Genomic DNA, 21,051 nt, shown 5'->3' on the forward strand with positions numbered 1-21,051 from the left:
GCAGAGAATGAAAATAGGCGTGTTAAGCTAATTTACTCAGATGTATATCGCCAAAATTTGCAGTGACCCTCATAGCATAACTAGCTGAACTCAAATGTTTCAGCAGATCCTCTGTGTGTTTTTTCGAGTTCAAGCCCCCATCAATGCATACACCTAGAAATTTTGAATATTTTACCTTAGCTACCGATTTCTGATCGAAGTCTATATTTATTAATGGGGTCATTCCATTTACTGTGTGGAACTGTATATACAGTGCTTTGTCAAAGTTTAATGAGAGCCCATCTGCAGAAAACCACTTAATGTTTTCTGAAAAACATCGTTTACAATTTCACCAGTTAATTCTTGTCTGTCGGGTGTGATAGCTATACTTGTATCATCGGCAAAAAGTACCAGCTTTGCATTTTCGTGAATATAGAATGGTAAGTCATAAATATATGCAGAGGACCCAAGACCGAACCTTGCGGCACCCCATTCTCGATTTTTCCCCAGTTTGAGAAATCACCAGTTTTTTTGCATATTATGTGAACTTTTTATTTCAACTTTCTGCACTCTTCCAGTTAGGTATGATTTAAACCATTTGAGCACTGTCCCATTCATACCACAGTACTTGAGCTTATCTAGAAGTATTCCATGATTTACACAATCAAAAGCCTTTGATAGATCACACAAAAACCCAACGGGTGACTTCCGGTTACTCAGAGCATTTAATATTTCAATACTGAAAGTATATATAGCATTTTCCGTTGAAACCCCCTTCTGGAAACCAAACTGACATTTTGTTAAAACTTTATATTTACAATGGTGTGAAGCTACTCTGCAATACATTACTTTTTCAGTCGGGAAACGGAGTGATTTATCTGACGGCCGAAAGGGTATGGTCATCGGCTTTCGCGCCAAAGGTGGAATCTTTTCCGAAACTGCCAAGTTTGTAAGTTTGTTAACTGTTCGCGTGCTGTTGTGGTTAATGTAGACTATGCACAGCAAAATCGCGCTATCCAAAACCGGCGGCAAGGCAACTGTGGTACACCACACGCCATATATGACAGGGATGAACGACAGCTGCGGAGATGTGTACCGCCGAATAGACAAGCAACTGTTGACCAACTGATCGCCCAGATGAACAAAGGCGAGAAAGCGTCCGCTCCTTTACCTTCTGTGAACATTGCTGCATACGGACCTCATCAGCAGGCGCCTGGCTCAAGTGACTGTCGTTCCGCCAGAAGTTCGAGTCCTCCCGTGGGCATGGGTATGTGTCTTGTTCTTAGCGTATGTTAGTTTAAGTTAGGTTAAGTAGTGTGTAAGCCTAGGGACCGATGACCCCAGCAGTCTGGTCCCACAGGAACTTACCACCACCACCACTACCACCAACCACCACCACCACCACGTGCCCCTGCTGACTGCTGTTCAGCCGGCCGAGGTGACCGAGCGGTTCTAGGCGCTACAGTCTGGAACCGCGCGACCGCTACGGTCGCAAGTTCGAATCCTGCCCCGGGCACGGATGCGTCTGATGTCCTTAGGTCAGTTAGGTTTAAGTAGTTCTAAGTTCTAGGGGACTGATGACCTTAGATGTTAAGTCCCATAGTGCTCAGAGCCATTTTGAACTGCTGTTCATCGGCGGCAAAGGCTGGACTTAGCAAGCCAGAACCGTAACTGGACGTCCGCTGAGCGCATCAGCACACCTGAAAACATAAAGATAGCTGTTCCCATACCAGTTACAGGAAAAATGTAAAATTTTGTTGGCTAGTGCAGTAGAAACCCGGTCCGTAGCAAACAATTAATGACAGGTATTTGCTTTTGACAGTTTAAAATGCTTGTCTGGTGGATAAAATGTAAGCGAACTGCACTTAGATTACGGCTATATTCTCTGGAATAAAACCACAATGCAAGTTGCTAAAGTAAAAACTATTGTGCGAAGTAAGCCCAATTGCGATCCTATTGCAATTAAGATTGTTCTGCTTAGATTACATCATTTTAGTCGTAGCTTGGTTACTTAACGTAACAAGTCTGCTAAGAAAACACCAAGGCATTATTTCTTTATGCATCTATTCTACCTGGCAAGATTCGAGCCTTTAGCCTTCCTCTTGTACCTAACAGGCATTTATGGAGATTATCTTTAAAGCTAACACAGTGATACAGAGATAATAATAATAATAATGAAACTTCCTGCCAGATTAAAACTGTGTGCCCGACCGAGACTCGAACTCGGGACCTTTGCCTTTCGCGGACAAGTGCTCTACCAACTGAGCTACCGGAGCACGACTCACGCCCTCTACTCACAGCTTTACTTCTGCCAGTATCTCGTCTCCTACCTTCCAAACTTTACAGAAGCTCTTCTGTGAATCTTGCAGAACTAGCACTCCTGAAAGAAAGGATATAGCGGAGACATGGCTTAGCCACAGCCTGGGGGATGTTTCTAGAATGAGATTTTAACTCTGCAGCGGAGTGTGCGCTGATATGAAACTTCCTGGCAGATTAAAACTGTGTGCCCGACCGAGACTCGAACTCGGGACCTTTGCATTTTGCGGGCAAGTGCTCTACCAACTGAGCTACTGCAGCACGACTCACGGCTGGTACTCACAGCTTTACTTCTGCCAATATCTCGTCTCCTACCTTCCAAACTTTACAGAAGCTCTTCTGCGAACCTTGCAGAAATGTTGCGAGTGCAGGATTTTGTGCACGAACTGACCTCGCGATTATGTCCCATAAATGGATGATGAGATTGACGTCGGGTGATCTGGATTCTCATTCTGGTAATGATAATAATAATAATAATAATAATAATAAGCAGAAAAGAAAATGAAAATTTGTACTTTAATCTGTAATAACCAGTATATAAAGTTCCAGTTTACAATGTAGTATCGCAAGCGGATGTAAATTTAACATACCAATAATAATAAGAAAATGGTCATGAGCATAATTGCGTGAAGAAGGTCAGTTCCAGGAACAGTGCGAAAGAAAACTCGTTATCTGAAGTTTGTGTCTATCATCGCCGAAAGAACCAGAAGAATGAGAAATTATAGAAAAACGTCAGCACGAGATACCCATTCATATTATAAAAATGGATATATGCGTGTGTGTATGTGAATGTATGTTCCAGATGTCTTCCTAAGTTATTACCCATCTGATTTCAGCCAAATTTGGTTCACATATCAGTTCAGGTCAAGCAATAGTAAGAACCACCTACGTGTCACATAGATCAGGAGATGTGCCGTCATATACAATGAAATGCGTGAAAAACTGCATTACGTTTAAATGTATTACTTTTGTGCTACTTCGCAATACATTTCGCAAGTAGTATCAATGGGATACTTTTCATATCTTGTCGGACCTCTCTTTGCTCGGCTTAGTGCAGAAACTCGACGTGGCATTGACTCAACAAGTCGTTGGAAGTCCCCTGCAGAAATATTGAGCCATCTGCCACCATAGCCGTCCGTAATTGCGAAAATTTTGCGAGTGCAGGATTTTGTACACGAACTGACCTCGCGATTATGTCCCATAAATGGATGATGGGATTGACGTCGGGTGATCTGGATGACCAAATCATTCGCTCGAACTGTGCACATTGTTCTTCAAACCAATCGCGAACGGTTTTGGCCCGGTGACGCGCTTGGGAACATGAAGTCCATGAATGACTGTAAATGGTCTCAAAGTTGCCGAACATACCCATTTTCAGTCAATTATCGGTTCAATAGGGTCAGAGTACCCAGTCTGTTCCACGTAAACACAGATCACATCTGCTAGCGAACAAAGGACGATGATTCGTTTGGAAAGACGTCTGTCGTCATCGCAACGAAGTCGCACAAAACTGTCCGATTTCCCACGTGTCGGCCGCCCGCACACAGCCCCCCCCCCTCCCTCGCCTCCCCCCGGAAATTGTAGAAACGTCTTCAGTGTGTTCGTCGCTACAAAAATTCAAACGACTTTATCTGTTTCCATGGCAACACAGCGCTTCACGAAAGTCTGTGCATCCGAGAAGAGCTCACAAAACTTCATTGGACTCATCTTCCACCATACAGCCCGGATCTCGCACCCACCGACTTCCATCTGTTTGACCCATATGTCACCGGGGTACAACTGTTCGCGATTGGTTTGAAGCAACCACGAGCTCGCGCAATACGTTGCTGGCAACTAATGTCCATGGCTTCGTGGGGTCTATGCCACATTCGAATCCTACCGTCAGCTCTTACCAACTGAAATCGGGAATCGTCTGGCCAGTCCATCGTTTTCCAGTAGTCTAGGTGATCACGAAGTTGCAGAAGATGTCGTGCTTTTAGCAAAAGCACTCGCGTCGGTCATCTGCTGTCATAACCCATTAACGCCAAATTACGCCGCATAATCCTTACGGATACGTTCGACGTACGTCCCACATTGATTTCTGCTTTTATTTAACACAGTGTTGCTTGTGTGGTAGTACTGACAAATCTACGGAAACGCTGCTGTTCTCAGCCGTTAACTGAAGGCCGTCGGCCAGTGTGTTATTCGTGGTGAGGGGTAATGCCTGAAATTTGGTATTCTTGGCATAATCTTGACACCGCGGGTCTTCGAATACTGAATTCCCTAACGATTTCCGATATGGAATGTCCCATGCGTCTAGCTCCAACTACCATTCCGCGTTCGAAGTCTATTCCCACCGTGCGGTCTTATCACATGGGAAAGCTCTCCACGTGATTCACCTAATTAGAACTGACAGCTCTGCCAAAGCACTGTCCTATATCTTGTGTAGCGATACTACTGCCATCTGCATGTGTGCATGTCGCTAGTTATGACTTTCGTCGCCTCAGTGTATATCATGGTACCACACATACGAGGGGCGTTTGAAAAGTCCGTGCAAAAATAAAAAGTACTTACATCTTTGGGGTAAACCTTTTTGAGTTTTCGACATAGTCTCCTTTTAGACTTATACACCTCGTCCAACGCTGTTCTAATTTCAGGATTTTAAACATGGCTGCAACAGCAACTGTTGAAATTCATCACGATAAAGGATGACACCCAAAAACAGTTGCAGGATAAAAATTTATTAAAAGTCTTGACCAAGGTTTCGGTACATATAAATATACCTTCATCAGAAGTAAAATATCATGTTGTACAGATGGAGATGATGTCTCAATTATTGACGACGCCTTTGGCACATCAGAAGTAAAAAATCATGTTGTACAGATGGAGATGATGTCTCAATTATTGACGACGCCTTTGGCACAATTGTTTTATTGATCTCCATTGCATGATGTAATTTTAGATTTTTTACTTCTGATGAAGGTATATTTATATGTAACGAAACCTTGGTCAAGAATTTTAATAAATTTTTATCCTGCAACTGTTTTTGGCTGTCATCCTTTATCGTGAAGCTGTTCTAATTTGTTGATCCCTTCCGAATAATAGGAATTGTCCAAGTCTGCAAAGTAGCTATGAGTTGCTGCAATCACCTCGCCGTTTGAATAAAATCTTTGTCCCGCCAGCAGTTTCTCCAAATTGGTGAACAAATAGAAGTCCGAGGAAGCCAAGTCTGGAGAACAGGGGGGATGTGAAACGAGTTGGAATCCTATTTCCATTAATTTTGCGACTACAACTGTTTGGATGTGTGCTGGTGCATTGTCGTGATGGAAAAGGACTTTCTTGCCGTCCAATCGCAGGCGTTTTTCTTGCAGCTCGGTTTTCAGACGGTCCAATAACGATGAATAATCTGCCCCTTTAATAGTTTTACCCCTTTCCAGATAGTCAATGAGGATTATCCCTTGTGAACACCAAAAGACAGTCGCCATAACCTTTCTGGCCGAAGGAATGGTTTTCGCCTATTTTGGTGCAGATTCTCCCTTGGTAACCCATTGTTCAGATTGTTCTTTGGCCTCAGGAGTATAGTAATGTATCCATGTTCCATCCACAGTGACGAAACAACGCTTAAAGTCCTGCTGATTCTACCTGAACAGCTGCAAACTATCCTTGCAACACTTCACACGATTCTGTTTTTGGTCAAGCGTGAGCAATCGCGGAACCCATCTTGCGGATAGCTTTCTCATGTCCAAATGTTTATGCAAAATATTATGTACCCGTTCATTAGAGATGCCCACAGCATTAGCAATCTCACACACTTTAACTCTTCTGTAATCCATCGCCACATCATGGATTTTATCAATGATTTCTGGAGTCGTAACCTCCACACGGCGTCCAGAACGTTCAGCATCACTAGTGGCCATATGGCCACTCCGAAAATTTTGAAAACACTTATAAACTGCTCCAATCGAAGGTGCAGAGTCGCCGGAAGTTTGTCTTTAGCCTCCTGAGGCGCTTTGCCTTTCATAAAATAATGTTTAATCACCACATGAAAGTCTTTTTCGTCCATTTTTTGACATTTACTCGTCTTCCTTGATTCACACGAATGCCAAACACAAAGAAATAGACCAATATGGCTGAAACTTGGTGTGCGTTCTCTCCAAAGATGCTATTAACTAAACATGACCTCGATATGCGCAGGTCGTGCCATCTCTCGGGCTTTGCATGGACTTTTCAAACGCCCCTCGTAATTCAGTTCCGATGGTTCAAATGGCTCTAAGCGCTATGGAACTTAACATGTGAGGTCATCCGTCCCCTAGACTTAGAAGTACTTAAACCTAACTAACCTAAGGACAGCACAGACATCCATGTCCGAGGCAGGATTCGAACCTGCGATCGTAGCAGTCGCGTGGTTCCGGACTGAAGCGCCTAGAACCGCTCGGCAACCGTGGCCGGCCCGTAATTCAGAAATATACGTCATAAACAGTGAGGCACGTGAAGGATTTCCGCATTATGATTGACGTTTAAATTTGCTTCATCTTTGTTATTGTCTATTGCGTATACACTAGTAAGTAATCCAACACACTCATTTTCTGAAAACAGGTTTGTTTGATTTACGATTCCAATACACTGTATCATTCCCTACTCTTTTGGCTACAAAAACCTGTTTCTTTACATAAACTCCGTTCAACGCGACGGTCTTACGCCACCTTACTGGGAGGGCCTGTATGAGCGCATGGTACCACTCTATTCGTCGACGTCGAAGCCAACGTCTTGCATCATCAATAACCTCCTCATCGTCCCACATAGTTCATTCTTCATTGGGCCAAAAAGACGTTTATAAAATTGCGAAGCAGCTGCACCCATCATACGGGAACTGTCTAGGACCATGTTTCATAATTTGAATATGTACTTACACATTTGAAGGTTATGTCTATTTGTTTGTACGACTGTTTCATAATTTCTAACGTGTTTTCACGAATACATTGAAAAGAAATTTTTTCGCTACTTCACTACAGATATAGTTCATTTTTTTCGCTTCTAATAGAAAAGTGTCAAAATGAAACCCGGTCAATATCGGGTTTGTCAACTAGTAATTTAATAAGAAGCAATCCCGACTCACAAAAAACGACAAAAAACTAAGAAAGTATCGACAGTTGGGCATGTATTAGATTGCTGTTAGATAGTAGGAAAGTAGGATGTTAGAGAAGTCACTTCAAAGATAACTGGGAAAACTTTAGTCTTCTGTTGAATCCAGCGTGGTTTGTGATCAAATGCAGGACACTGGGTGATTTAATCTGCAGACGTATGGCTGAAGAGGAAAATGAGAAATATATAGAGTTAGGTGTAGGTAAAGTCAAAAAACTTATGGAGAATATGGATGTGTGATAAATGTGTCGCTTACCCAATCGTATCGAACATAAAAGAGCATCCATGAATGGCAAGAGTCATCTATAGTTGTCACTGTTTTTGCTTTGACCTCAGTAGAGACTTTGCCTTGCTAATGAATGGACTAGTGCCTGCATTGTTGTGGATTGAAATTACTATAGCTGCAATCACGGACTGTGCGACTGGTCCCGGCGGAGGTTCGAGTCCTCCCTTGGGCGTGGGTGTGTGTGTTTGTCCTTAGGATAATTTAGGTTACGTAGTGTGTAAGCTTAGGGACCGATGACCTTAGCAGTTAAGGCCCAAACGATTTCACACACATTTGAACTTCTTTAGAATAGCTCAAGTGCTGTTCGTCGCAACGAACAAACCAATAACCTCAGTGACATGATTTTTTTAATGAGCCCTTATTCTTTAAGACTGTATTGTGTGTCTCCATCAGACTTATATTTTATAGTCAGTTACGTTCATACTTTTTTGTGTTAGAAATGAAGCAGGCTCTGATTGGAAATAACCGTTATTACTGATGGTACCGCCTGTGAAAATGACATTGCTTAAAAGTCTGACGTCCTTGAACATCACCGACAGTGAACAAGGTGATGTTCTCCACCGGTGACAAATGGTTCGCTAAGACACCGCTAGGCTTCTCGATGGAACTTCAGTGGCTTTCTGCGGTGCAAAGAACTACAGTGAGGGAAATTTTGTTATATATGACGGAAATAGCTAGGCTAGTTGCAGGTACTAGTATGGGTGTCCAGCAATAATTTTGCTCTACAAATAGAAAAGATCCATCTATAACACGAAACACATTCCGTTTTGGTTAGCGTTTTCGTGAAGAACGGTTAACAACATTTGCTCAGTTCTTAGAGTGTGCATGTGATCTTTACCTGACATTGAACAGTTAATTTATACATCTTTATTTGAAGCATTTTGGTAAGGAGTACCCGACTGCTTATAAATACGTCTTCCTTCAACAAATTTTTGAGTCTCCCGTGATATTTTTCTGATGGGGATGATCGTTGCACTTGAACAACAGACTGACTTTCTATGAATTGTAGTACACAAAACTATTTCTCTTGTGGTGTTACCAGCACGACGAAACAATAAAAAAGCAAGACAATCAGCTACGTTGGCTCACTGTTGTAATTCCTTTCCTAAGCAGTTTAAAAATATTTATAATCATGTACAATGTCCATTTTCACACCCTATACTTCTCCTGCAACAAAATGGTTGAGTTGAGGTTCCCTTCTTTTAGAAATCCATGCACGTCGTAGTACAAGTTTCGTGTTTGTAAAGATTGGAGTTTGTAAACACGCTCGTCAGATCTCTGCTGTTGCCATGCGCCACAGACAGAGCTCTGTTATCACTGCCTTCTAGCTTTCCAACAGGATTCCTCCTTGTGGTAGCGTGTGCAGCTAATCTCTCTGCTGTATTGTTTCAGTTTCCATTAGGTGGCCATACAATAGCTTCAACCTTTGTTCCTTTTATCAGTTGGAAAACACAAGGCCACCGTGAGGTTTCCAGTGACCCTGATGTATGCGCTGTAACTGTTCATTTGTACTTCATAATACGTACATATTTTTGACACGGTGCTTGTATTTTTGATTGTGTGAATGATCTGAAAATAGGTCCCGGCCCGAAACTAGTCATCAAGTAAATAAAAAAGTGAAATTTGCAACTTTGGCTGATTTTCCGTTGTAGTGATTAACAGAAGTGGCTGATCTGCTATTATTCTCATATGCTGAAAGTTCGAGAATACTACAGTGCCGAAGGAGAAGAAATTTAAAGCTTAGTTGCTTTGATAGTGGAAATCCTACTCTACCAGCAGATGGAAATATAATACTGTGCAAAGTGTACGAAAAACACATAAGCTTTATTTTTATATTCCCAGAATATTTTAAAAATCATTGTGATTTTCAAGTTAGTGATTGTTGTTTCTATTAACTAAAATAAATTCACAATATTTTCATACCATTGTTATATGTGCAGTGCAAATTCCACAAATTCCACAACATTTACGATCAGTTGTCCACAAAAATGCTGTCAATAACAATGTCTCCAGGATCCAAACGACCTTATCAGCATAATTTCCCGCAGGCAGAAATGGAAATGATGGCAATGAAACTTTTTCAAAAGGTATCTGCAAAACATTAGCTTCAGCTAACATACCTTTGAATAAATTGAATAATGTAAAATTTCAAACGTTTCTGGAAAAATATTCCGAACTAAAAGTTCCCGATTAATGAACAATATAGAAAAACTACCATGGCAAAGTTGATGAGGAGAGATAAGTTTAAAATTTAATTTCTCAAATTAGTTTGTGAGTCGATTGCAACGCCGCCCCCTGAATATTTGGAGCTTAATAAGATCTTATGAATTATTTAAAACTTTTGATCTATTACACAAAAATTTTTAAAACTGAAACATTAAATTAGGCCTGTAATGCCACGGAGTTTGATTTAGTTGTTTATGGTCAAGAAAGAAATTTTTTACAGATATTTTAAACTCGTCGTCCTCCCACCTCTCCCCCCCCCCCCCCCCCCAACTGAGAAACCACATTACACAACTGGTCTTCACTAGTTTTCAATAAAATACTTCTCTTCAGGTAATACATGAAGTATGAGACGATATCGGCGACTCAAACTTGTTGATATCTGTAAATGAAACTACTGGTTTGTGTAGGAGATTTATTGCCAAAGTAGTCGCGAGAAAAATGTCGGGACCTGAACGAGTAACAGAAAATTTCATTTCCTCCAGAATACTGAAAGAAACAAACCATTCAACGATGAACAGTGTTGTTCGTAACGGATTAGGTGCCTTGCGGTCTGCTAAAGAAAATGAGGAAAAACTCTTGGTGATAGCTGGACATGCAGCAGCACATATGATTAAGGCTGCTAAAGCTTTGTATGTATTTTATCCTAAGACAGTTCGTATGACCTGCCTAGCAGATACTCTTCATCGGTTGGCAGAAGAATTTCGAGCGAATTTTCCAGAAGTAAATGGGCCTATTTTTGTAAACTCCCATCCGCAATCATACGATTGGAAGAAAAACGGGATTCATCTGTCTTCTGCCCTTTTTCAAATAAGTGTTTATCATGCCGCCATCAACAGTGAAACCATTTATAGATATGATACTCATTTAGCCCCAGAGCCAATCGTCACGAGATGGGGAACACGGATTGAAGCTGCTCTACAATGCAGTAGTAATTTCTAAGATGGGGAAAGAGATGCTCGAACTGACTAAAAAACAGAAATGAAACAGCAAGTATTCCCGCTGCAGGTAGTGTTTCCAAAGAAAAGCATCTCCAGGGTAAAGTAGTGTTTCTTAAGACCTATTTTTCTAAATTCCCGACCGCAAATACATTTGTTGAAGAAAATGGGGTGCCTCTATCTTCTGCCGTGTAGGTATACGGAACAGTCGTCGCTGGGGACATATCAGGAGAAATAGAAAAGTGTCTTCATAACAAAATTGAGAATACTGAAGCATGGAATCCGGGTTTAATGTTTCTTCGGGATTTCAGTAAAGTGGTACAAAGAGAATCTGAGAAAGAACTTATTGCATATTCTGTAAGTGACACAGCCTCTTTTTTTTTGTCATGAGACTTCGTGTTAAGTAGAGAGAGCTCTTTCTCTCTTCGTTTAAAAACATGTCGAATGGCAGAAGGAACACGTTTCTTCCAGAAAACCGTGAAAAATATTTTAGTGTTCGTTTTAATAAAAACGCAACGGCCTTGCCGCAGTGGATACACCGGTTCCCGTGAGATCACCGAAGTTAAGCTCTGTCGAGCGTGGTCGGCACTTGGATGGGTGACCATCCAGTCCGCCATGCGCTGTTGCCATCGGGGTGCACTCAGTCTCGTGATGCCAATTGAGGAGCTACTCGACCGAATACTAGCGGCTTTGATCAAGAATACAACCGGGAGAGCGGTGTGCTGACCCCACGCCCCTCCTATCTGCATACTCAACTTATGCTAAAATAGGTTGAGAGAGAGAGAGAGAGTAATAAATCTTAAGACAGAAAGAAATTAAAGACATTACCTGCCAGTTGGCGTTTATTTATATTGGGGCTAGCTGAAAATTTGTCCCGGACGGGGATATAAAAATATATTAATTTTTTAATGACTGCGTTAAAGAATAATTTTATAATTTGATTACTTCATCGAGGAAATAAACGTGAGAAATTTCAAATAATACATTTTATTCTTCTTCATATTTTGAAGTTTTTAGAGCATAGTGCTTATTTGGCAGGTTTTTAGTGCATAGATGAATGCATATATTCATACATTTAGTGCATATAAATCAGACGTCTAGTCATAAGTTTATTGGCGTGGCCATTGTTCTCAGCAAGTGTATAAACAGTCCTCTTATGAACTGAACACCTTTTTTCTGCTGAAATCTCTATTTGTTTACGGTCAAGACAAGATTCACCTTTTACTTTAAGGCATCTTCAGCGGATTTATTCTGCAACAATACAGTTTTGCGTTTAGACGCAATCGTCATGGATCAGAAAACAGTTCACGCCATAATTGTTACACTAATAAACTATTGCTTACAGTTATTTCTTTTTCCACCACAAATTCTTCTTGTGTGGCAGTCTCTTCATTTCAGAGTAGCGATTGCACCCTGCGTCCTGAGTTATTTGTTGGATGGATTCCAATTCTATCTTACCCGACAAAATGAGCGTGCTGGTATGGTATGACTTGTACGGAATCAGAAGTCTTGGGTCGTAGGAATGGTGGATGTTGCTAACCGCTAATACTAAGTCTGATATCTTGTAGGGTCATGTTTGGCCTTCACTGAGGAAGTAAATTAGAATTCATCTACAGTGTTACGCGGAAACAGCCAAGCAACTAAATCACTACAGCGTAACCACGAATCACATTAGAGTTCTGCTGAATTGAATCGTCAATTGGATGCTGTCCTTGACAGGATGTTGCTTTCTGCTAACAGGAAATGGCAAGAGCAGCACGTATTCAGCAAGGTAGCACTTCTGTGTATCCTACCTTTTGTAGGATTGTTGAGGAAGATTTGAATTTCAGAGCATGTTTTAATTATATGTAGATACAGACAATAAACCTGAGGTAATGGTAGGGCCAATACGTGAAAGTGGACTCCTAGGACAGCTGAACGTTAAACTTCAAGACAATCTTGAAAAAGTGGTTTTAGATTTTGTGTTTTACAGGTTGCAGCTCAGGGTTTAGGTGGAGTGGGATATGAGCTGGTGGTTGTGTAGGAGTAGGGTTATTTTGCGAAAGCATTTATTAACGACGTTAGTACTTTCATAAAAACACAATGAAACCAGCGTAATGTTTGGTAAATAATAATAAAGCATCAATACTCCGCCCAGAGCTAATGCTTACACTAGTATAAACACGGGCATAACATAACACTAAAATAAATAATTTCACAAGCAATACGTTATATACAGGTATGTGCATCTGGGTGAGTTTCGGCCCCTGTGATACAAAAGTGAGCACCAAACAGAAACAACAAAGGAGAAAGCACAATATTCACACTCTCCATCCATACTATATTACAATTAGGCAGCGTATAAACACAGTACAATAAATGAACCTGTACTACAAAAGATCCCCCATCAGAAATTTACTACTGCCACACACAAAAGAGCTACCAATGCTACCTAGTCTACAGAAAACCGCAGAAACATAAAATTCAGGGCCGGCCAGAGTGGCCGTGCGGTTCTAGGCGCTTCAGTCTGAAGCCGAGCGACCGTTACGGTCGCAGGTTCGGATCCTGCCTCGGGCATGGATGTGTGTGATGTCCTTAGGTTAGTTACGTTTAATTAGTTCTAAGTTCTAGGCGACTGAGGACCTCAGAAGTTAAGTCGCATTGTGCTCAGAGCCAGTTGAACCAGTTTGAACCACAAAATTCAGAAAACACGTTTTCATTGTGATTTCAAATCGGATACAGAACTGACTCTTGTACAATGGTAAATAAACGGAGATAAAACCCAATACAAAAACCCCTTACTCGGGTACCCATGGTCACGCCACATAATATCAAAACTCGTAAAGAATACGTCCTATTCAAAACAAGTACACCAACTGCTGGCTGTCTTCACTGCAGACAGTACCCTCCATACAGCACCCTCAATCTGGCATTACGTCAGCTGCCCACCAAACTCTGTGGACCACTGAAGCACACTCCTAGTGCTCCATACTTTACAGCAATGACCAAACCACTCTTCTTGATATCTGGTTGTGGTTGCCGTCTTCTCTGGCCACCGGGTGAAGACACATACACCTTCCAGGTAGGCAATGTCCATGACACTTTGGCGATGCCCCGCACTGATCGTTGGCTGCACGCACTGGCCTGATCCATGGCGCACCACGCTCTAGCTTACCTTTCACCTCGTTTGCTGGCCACTAATCAACTACCTGGTTTGCTCCAACTGTGGTCCACGACAACAACTTGAGCCTGGCACGTCGCACCCATAACAAGTTCGGACAGCTCCCCATGGCAGGACTGTCATTGCCCCAAGACTGGTCTGTTGCTAGCCACCACAGGTTCCTGGAGCGTCTGTAATAGTCGTGTTTGCATTTTACTATGCCACTGACCAATGCACCCAAGCCCAGCCCGCCTAGACGGACAACCTCAGCCACCGCACTGACCCATGGGCCTGCTGACGTGCTGCGGTCTTGAAGTTCACTTGGACTACAGTGGTGGCACCTGCCTTAAGATGATTTTCTTGTTATCACTTGGTGCAGCTTTCTAACCTCTTCTGTGGGTTGCCGTCACATCTAAGCTTGGTGTGGCATAGCCTCAGCTCAAACGCCACCAACCACACCTTGTGGGCAAACTATAAGGACTGGAGCAGCATTGCCGTGGCCAGCTGTGTGGAAAGAAAGGCAACTGTGCCATGGAATGCTGTTTCACAGCGCACACTTCAACCCGAAAAGCTGGCTTCCACCTCCTGTCCCCCAGTAGAAGAGGGAAGACAAACACTAGCAGCATCACCATGTCACCATAGTTACAAACACCAAACATAACAGACAAGCCATGACAGTGTCCTTCCATATTAACACGCACTTTTAAAAAAATTTGATGACTATAAGATGCAGAATCTGGTCCTCAGTTGAGCAACACATCATGACACCTCAACTACGATTGCCAGTAACACCTAACCTGTTAGTACAACATACCAGACCGTCCTGGTAACCAGCACACATGATCAGGCCAAAATATCACAAATCACAGTGTAAACCCACAGTCCTATTTATAAATCGTATATGGTCTGCCTACTTTCTTCTTCCTATACTAACAGCAACATTAACTCTCTTTGTATACAGCATAACCCTAGCCTATAATCTTCACAAGAGAAGGTGACTCACTTTACAAAACCTGTGATATTAGTTCTCACATTAAAAATAATTCTGTGTTAGTTGCATCTACAAGCGGGCCAACATAATATAGTCGATGTCATGACTCACATCCGTTCGCTCCCACTGTCAATAGCAGTGGCTCACCTACGGCTTTCCAAAGCTGCTGAGACAACTCCACCACAATGCTTGCAGAGACCTTCCTTGAAAAGCCACCTCATAGGCTAACTCATCCTAGCACAGCCATTTTTTGCCTGGTACCTGCCTAGCTGCCACACCCGAAAAACCACTGGGTAAGCCACCATTCTGGCACAATGTATAACCAGACTCTGCTACCAATTTTAGTGGCGGGATTTGGGCGGAATGGGGTTCCACTGGGTATTATGCACCTGTGGGTCATTTTACAAACATTTTCACATGGTCATAATGACATCGGTGAATGTTTGGCCATTAATGTTAAATCAAGAGAGTTGTCCCCAGAGCTAACGCTTATGAAAAGATGAGCATAGCACAATAATAAAATATATAAAAAATTCGTAAGTAACACATGTGTTTCAGTCCCTGTGACACACAAGTGAGCACCAGTCACGAACAAAAAAATACTCCGTCCGAACAGGCCTTGGAAAGCCGAACTGTACCGGCCGGACGCAGTGTCATCCTCAGCTCACAGTCGTCGCTGGATGCGGATGTGGAGGGTCATGTGGTCAGCACACTTCTCTCCCGTCCATATGTCAGTTTACGAGACCAGAGCCGCTACTTCTCAGTCAAGTAACTCCTCAGTTTGCCACACAAGGGCTGAGTGCACCCCGCTTGCCAACAGCGCTCGAGAGCCCAGCCCGACAGTCCTTAACTTCGGTGATCTGACGGGAACGGGTGTTACCACTGAGGCAAGGCCGTTGGCACCAAAAAGATAGGAAGCAGAATATTCACAGTGTCCACCTACAGTACATTACAATTGGGCAACCATATAAACACAGTCCAGTAAATGAGTAAAAGCACTGTAGTACCGATAAGTACTTGTACTATAAAGAGTCTGCACCAGAAATTTACTGCCGGCCGTTGTGGCCGAGCGGTTCTAGGCGGTACAGTCTGGAATCGAGTTACCGCTACGGTCGCAGGTTCGAATCCTGCCTCGGGCATGGATGTATGTGATGTCTTAGGTTAGTTAGGTTTAAGTAGTCCTAAGTTCTAGGGGACTGATGACCTCAGATGTTAAGTCCCATAGTGCTCAGAGCCATTTGCACCATTTTTGAACCAGAAATTTACTACTGTTATGTGTAACAGGACAACCAAGGTTTCCTAGTCCACAACAACAACAGTAACATAAAATTCGGAAAACTTGTAGCTATGTATAATGGTTATAGGTGCACTCAGTTTCAAGGAATAAGGGAAAAATATATATTATTGTGAGATTCTGTGTACTCTGAAGAATCTTTCGTTTTATAATAGGCACATCTTCCCTAAAATAAAATGAGAAAAGCTGTTCGCATCACTAATATGTAATTTATCATTTGTATTTACTGTTAAATGATCAATTCTATTTTTGCCTCTGTTCCTTCCCACCTTTCATATGTAATACTCTACAGTCTAGTCTTCAGAACTGTTGTTTCTTATTAATTTTATTTTATTTTGACTGTTAATTTAAATTGTAATTAGGGCTGTAAAATTATTTTACCATAAGTACACAATCTCTGCTGTTGAGCATAATCCTTTGTTAATTTTGTTCTTCTTCCTTGCACTCACCATCACACACACACACACACACACACACACACACACACACACACACACACACACACCGGTTTTTTGAGGTGTAGTGCAGTGTGAATGTTTTTCTAGCTTGTTACCAACATATTTATTTACTGGATGAAATTTACACTCTACAGCGGTGTGTGCACCGATATGAAACTTCCTGGCAGATTAAACCTGTGTAAGAGAGCGAGACTCGATCTCGGGACCTCTGCCTTTCGCCAGCAAGTGCTTTACCGACTGAGCTATCCAGGCACGACTCACGAGCCCACCACACAACTTTAATTCCTCTTGTTTCCACAACATGCTTTCTTCCAGGCGTGCTAGTTTTGCAGGGTTCGCAAGAGAGCTTCTTTGAAGTTTGGAAGGCAGGAGAAAAGGTACTGGCAGAATTAAAGCTGTGAGGAGTGGTCGTGAGTCGTCCGTGAGTAGCTCAGTTAGTAGAGCACTTGCTGGCGAAAGGCAGAGGTCCCGAGATCGAATCTCGCTCCCCTACACAAGTTTAATCTGCCAGGAAGATTGATATTTATTTACTATTTACCTTTAACAATTTCAATTACGTTATCACTCTCGATGTGTAACATCGTTTTCAGCATTGTTCACTAGTATTGGATCTTATTTCACAACGATATTTAAGTCTGGTGATGGCCTTATAGACCGAAAACTGATTAACGAAGTGAATTAATACCTTAGAACATTCACAGCACTGTTTCTTCATGTATAAAACCACAACAAAATACTGTATTTAGTCATTAAAACAGCGAATAAATTTAGAAATTACCTTAGTATTTAAGCAATATTGCACAGAAAAGGAAAATGTAAATAAAATATTCGTTGTGCGCCAGCGACTCTGAGAGGCCCGCGCAGCACCCACAAAGTTGGAAATAAATTAAAATAAAGTCCCTAGTTGGTCGGTGCATTAGCAATCTATTGATGGAGAAGGGATCGATCGCTGAAACACTGTGGCCTTTAGTCTCCAAGAACCAACAGCACACCCCTGGATTACGTTGTCATCAAAGATGCAAGGAGAAAATGAAGAACCAAAGAAACAAAACTGACACAAGAAAAAGGAATTTATCATAAAAGGAAATAGTTGGTAAGACGTTAAAGTATGATCCTTAACACTAGAAATATATCAACTGGAACCTATATTTGAAGCACAGCCCTCTCTGTGTGAAATGGGGTGGACTGAGATGCAACATGGGAAGCCTTTCAAAGTTGGTGTTACGAGAGACTGTTGATAAGATAAGCTGATCGACTCAGCGAGAAAAATTAAAATAACATAATAACTCAGAAAGATGAAATTGTTGAGCACTATTGTGACATCAGTCGCTGCTGAAATCTGTGGTTGAATGGCTCGTGTACGACACGAATTGCAGGATCTGTTCGTTAAAAGACATAACTGATGTTGGAGGCTGCAGTTACGAAGACACGAGGAAACAGATGGCAAGACACAGAAATGGAGGACTGCGTTAACTGGCGTCGATAGCTGAACGAAGACAGACGGATGTGTCTGAGGACTACATAACCACGATCTGCTTGTTATTTTTGTTTCTCAGATATATGTACGTTGCTACATATCCTTGGCTCATAAACTGAAAATATTCCACAAGCGTTTCCTGCACGCGTTAACATCCCCAGAATATCTTCGATTATTTTTGTAACCGGTTTGGCATTATGTATGCCTGCTGTATACCAGTTCATTAATTTCTTAACAGGAGATCAAATGAATTAATATCATGACTTTGGTGTGGTGATACTATAACCATCTGTTAGGACGACTGTAAGTGAGAGTGGTATAATACCGACTAGCCCGGGCGTTCACATTCAAACCGATAATTTTAATTGCAGAATAGGAGAAAGTGTGTTATAAAGTAATGTAAACATCACGAAACAGGCCTAGAAAAGAATAGTGAGGAAAATATTAAAGTATTAATGAACGTATCAAAATGAGGAAACGAAACTAATAGGTGATAAAAATCAGCAAATAAAGAGCTAGTAGCTGAAAGATACATGTGCAGGATAAAACCTAAATTACCAATAAAGTTGGGGTGGCCGACAGGTTCTAGGCGCTACATTCTGGAACCGTGCGACCGTTACGATAGCAGGTTCGAATCCTGCCTCGGGCATGGATGTGTGTGATGTCCTTAGGTTAGTTAGGGGACCGATGACCTCAGAAGCTAAGTCCCATAGTGCTCAGAGCCATTTGAACCATTTTGAACCAATAAAGTTCTTGCCGTAAGTGGCAGGCACATGCTATTTAGTGGCTACATATTTAGCAGCGTTCCACTTGTATACCACAAGCAGAGCATGATAAAATCGTTAAAAGTGTACAGAATTTTATTGGAAGTAGAAGTCTTAAAAGTGTGGAGAGTAAAAACTAATTGGACTATAAAATTTTAGCCGTAGGTGGTAAAGATATGCAATTTAGTGGCTGTACTTTTAGCAAAAATTCCAGTAATTTGCCATAACCGGGAATTAATAACTGCATTAACTGTACATATCGATGGTAGACAATGAAAACCTCGTGACTTGATCTGTCTCTGAAAACTCCTAATTCCAGTACATGGATTTCTCTTATCTATTAATAACTAGGCTTCTACCATAGTGTTACACATGTAGCATCTTTCTGTATCAATTTTTATCGTTTTTTAAGAAACCGTTTCTGCATCAGCTGCAAAATTAAAAAAAAATAGTTACGAAGTTTTCGAGGCCTACCATCGATATGCAAGGCATCACTATCAGTAATTAGAAAGAGGAAGAAACTATCGCACATCTACTGTTTGATAATTTTTCACAATGCGGGGCCACAGTCATAATATATTTTTTTAAAGTCAATAGCGCCATTAGACTGTTGTTTATTTGCAGTTTTACATTTACACTTACACACAAGCATGATTTCGGCTTCAAAGTGTTTTAAGTGTTATACAGTGCCCAAGATGGCATACTCTCGTATTTAAAATACACTGTTAGACACATTGTCTAAGGGTCGGTATTTCTGGTAAAGCCTACTGCTTTGTTTCATCTCTCTTTTTCGCTTTCAGTGGCTGCAGCTGATGATGGGCGTTTGTTAGCCCGAAATCCTTCGTGAGTTTAAAACAAAAGCCTTATAACTGAAGCGGTCTATTAAAGATGCTGAGGTATTAGATTCTGTGGCGTCTCTATATGCTGGGCAGGACGATTGCCAAGGACGAACGTACCTCTTGCAGATATGAGGCTCTCACAGACTTTCGGACGCTGAGCAGCCGAGAAGCCATAACATGGGCGGAGACGCGCCTTTCTGCGCAGCTACTCGTCTTGCACGCTGGCGCAGGGTGCGTCATCTCCGGGAAGACGGGTGTCCGCTCGGGACCTAACCAGCCTGTTGACCAGGGTCGTTAATGCAGCGCGAGGCCAATTACACCTCCCGCCGGTACCATTAGTTGCCGCCGTTCTCAATAAGGACCAATCACCGTTGAGGCCGCCAGCAGCTGCCTGTCATTCACTCCCCGCCGGTGTGCCAGAAAAGTCATCTTCTGCGCCTCGGGAGTCCCTCTCCCTTCTGCGCCGTCCGTTAATCGTTAAGCCGACGACATGTCCTACAACGTCCTCCTTTTGGGTCGTCAGTCTTCTGACTGGCTTGATGCCACGCACGACTAATTCCTCTCTTGTATCAACTTCATCATCTCAGAGTAGCACTTGCATTCAAAGCCCTCAGTTGTTATTTGTTGGATGTATTCCACAGTCTATTGGTTATGAACTGTAGATTAAAACTGAAGAAACTGCAAAATGGTGGGAATTTAAGGAGATGGGACCTGGATAAACTGAAAGACCCAGAGGTTGTACAGAGTTTCAGGGAGAGCATAAGGGAACAATTGACAGGAATGGGGGAAAGAAATACGGTAGAAGAAGAATGGGTAGCTCTGAGGGATGAAGTAGTGAAGGCAGCAGAGGATCAAGTAAGTAAAAAGACGAGAGCTAGTAGAAATCCTTGGGTAAAATGAAGAGATACTGAATATAATTGATGAAAGGAGAAAATATAAAAATGTAGTAAGTAAAGCAGTCAAAAATGAATACAAACGTATCAAAAATGAGATCGACAGGAAGTGCAAAATAGCTAAGTACGGATGGCTAAAGGACAAATGTAAGGATGTAGAGGATTATCTCACGACGGGTAAGATAGATACTGCCTACAGGAAATTTAAAGAGACCTTTGGAGAAAAGAGAACCACTTGCATGAATATCAAAAGCTCAGATGGAAAACCAGTTCTAAGCAAAGAAGGGAAAGCAGAAAGGTGGAAGGAGTATAGAGTGTCTAGCGGTTCTAGGC

General features: G+C 42.0%; 1 non-coding gene across 1 annotated transcript; it reads right to left on the minus strand.

The window, feature by feature from the left end:
• Positions 1–2,181: 2,181 nt before the first annotated feature.
• On the minus strand, positions 2,182–2,256 carry Trnas-cga (transfer RNA serine (anticodon CGA)). The gene has a single exon. It is a non-coding gene; the product is annotated as a tRNA-Ser (tRNA).
• Positions 2,257–21,051: the final 18,795 nt, after the last annotated feature.

This window comes from Schistocerca gregaria, chromosome 2 (assembly GCF_023897955.1).
Source record: "Schistocerca gregaria isolate iqSchGreg1 chromosome 2, iqSchGreg1.2, whole genome shotgun sequence".
Lineage (NCBI taxonomy): Eukaryota > Metazoa > Arthropoda > Insecta > Orthoptera > Acrididae > Schistocerca > Schistocerca gregaria.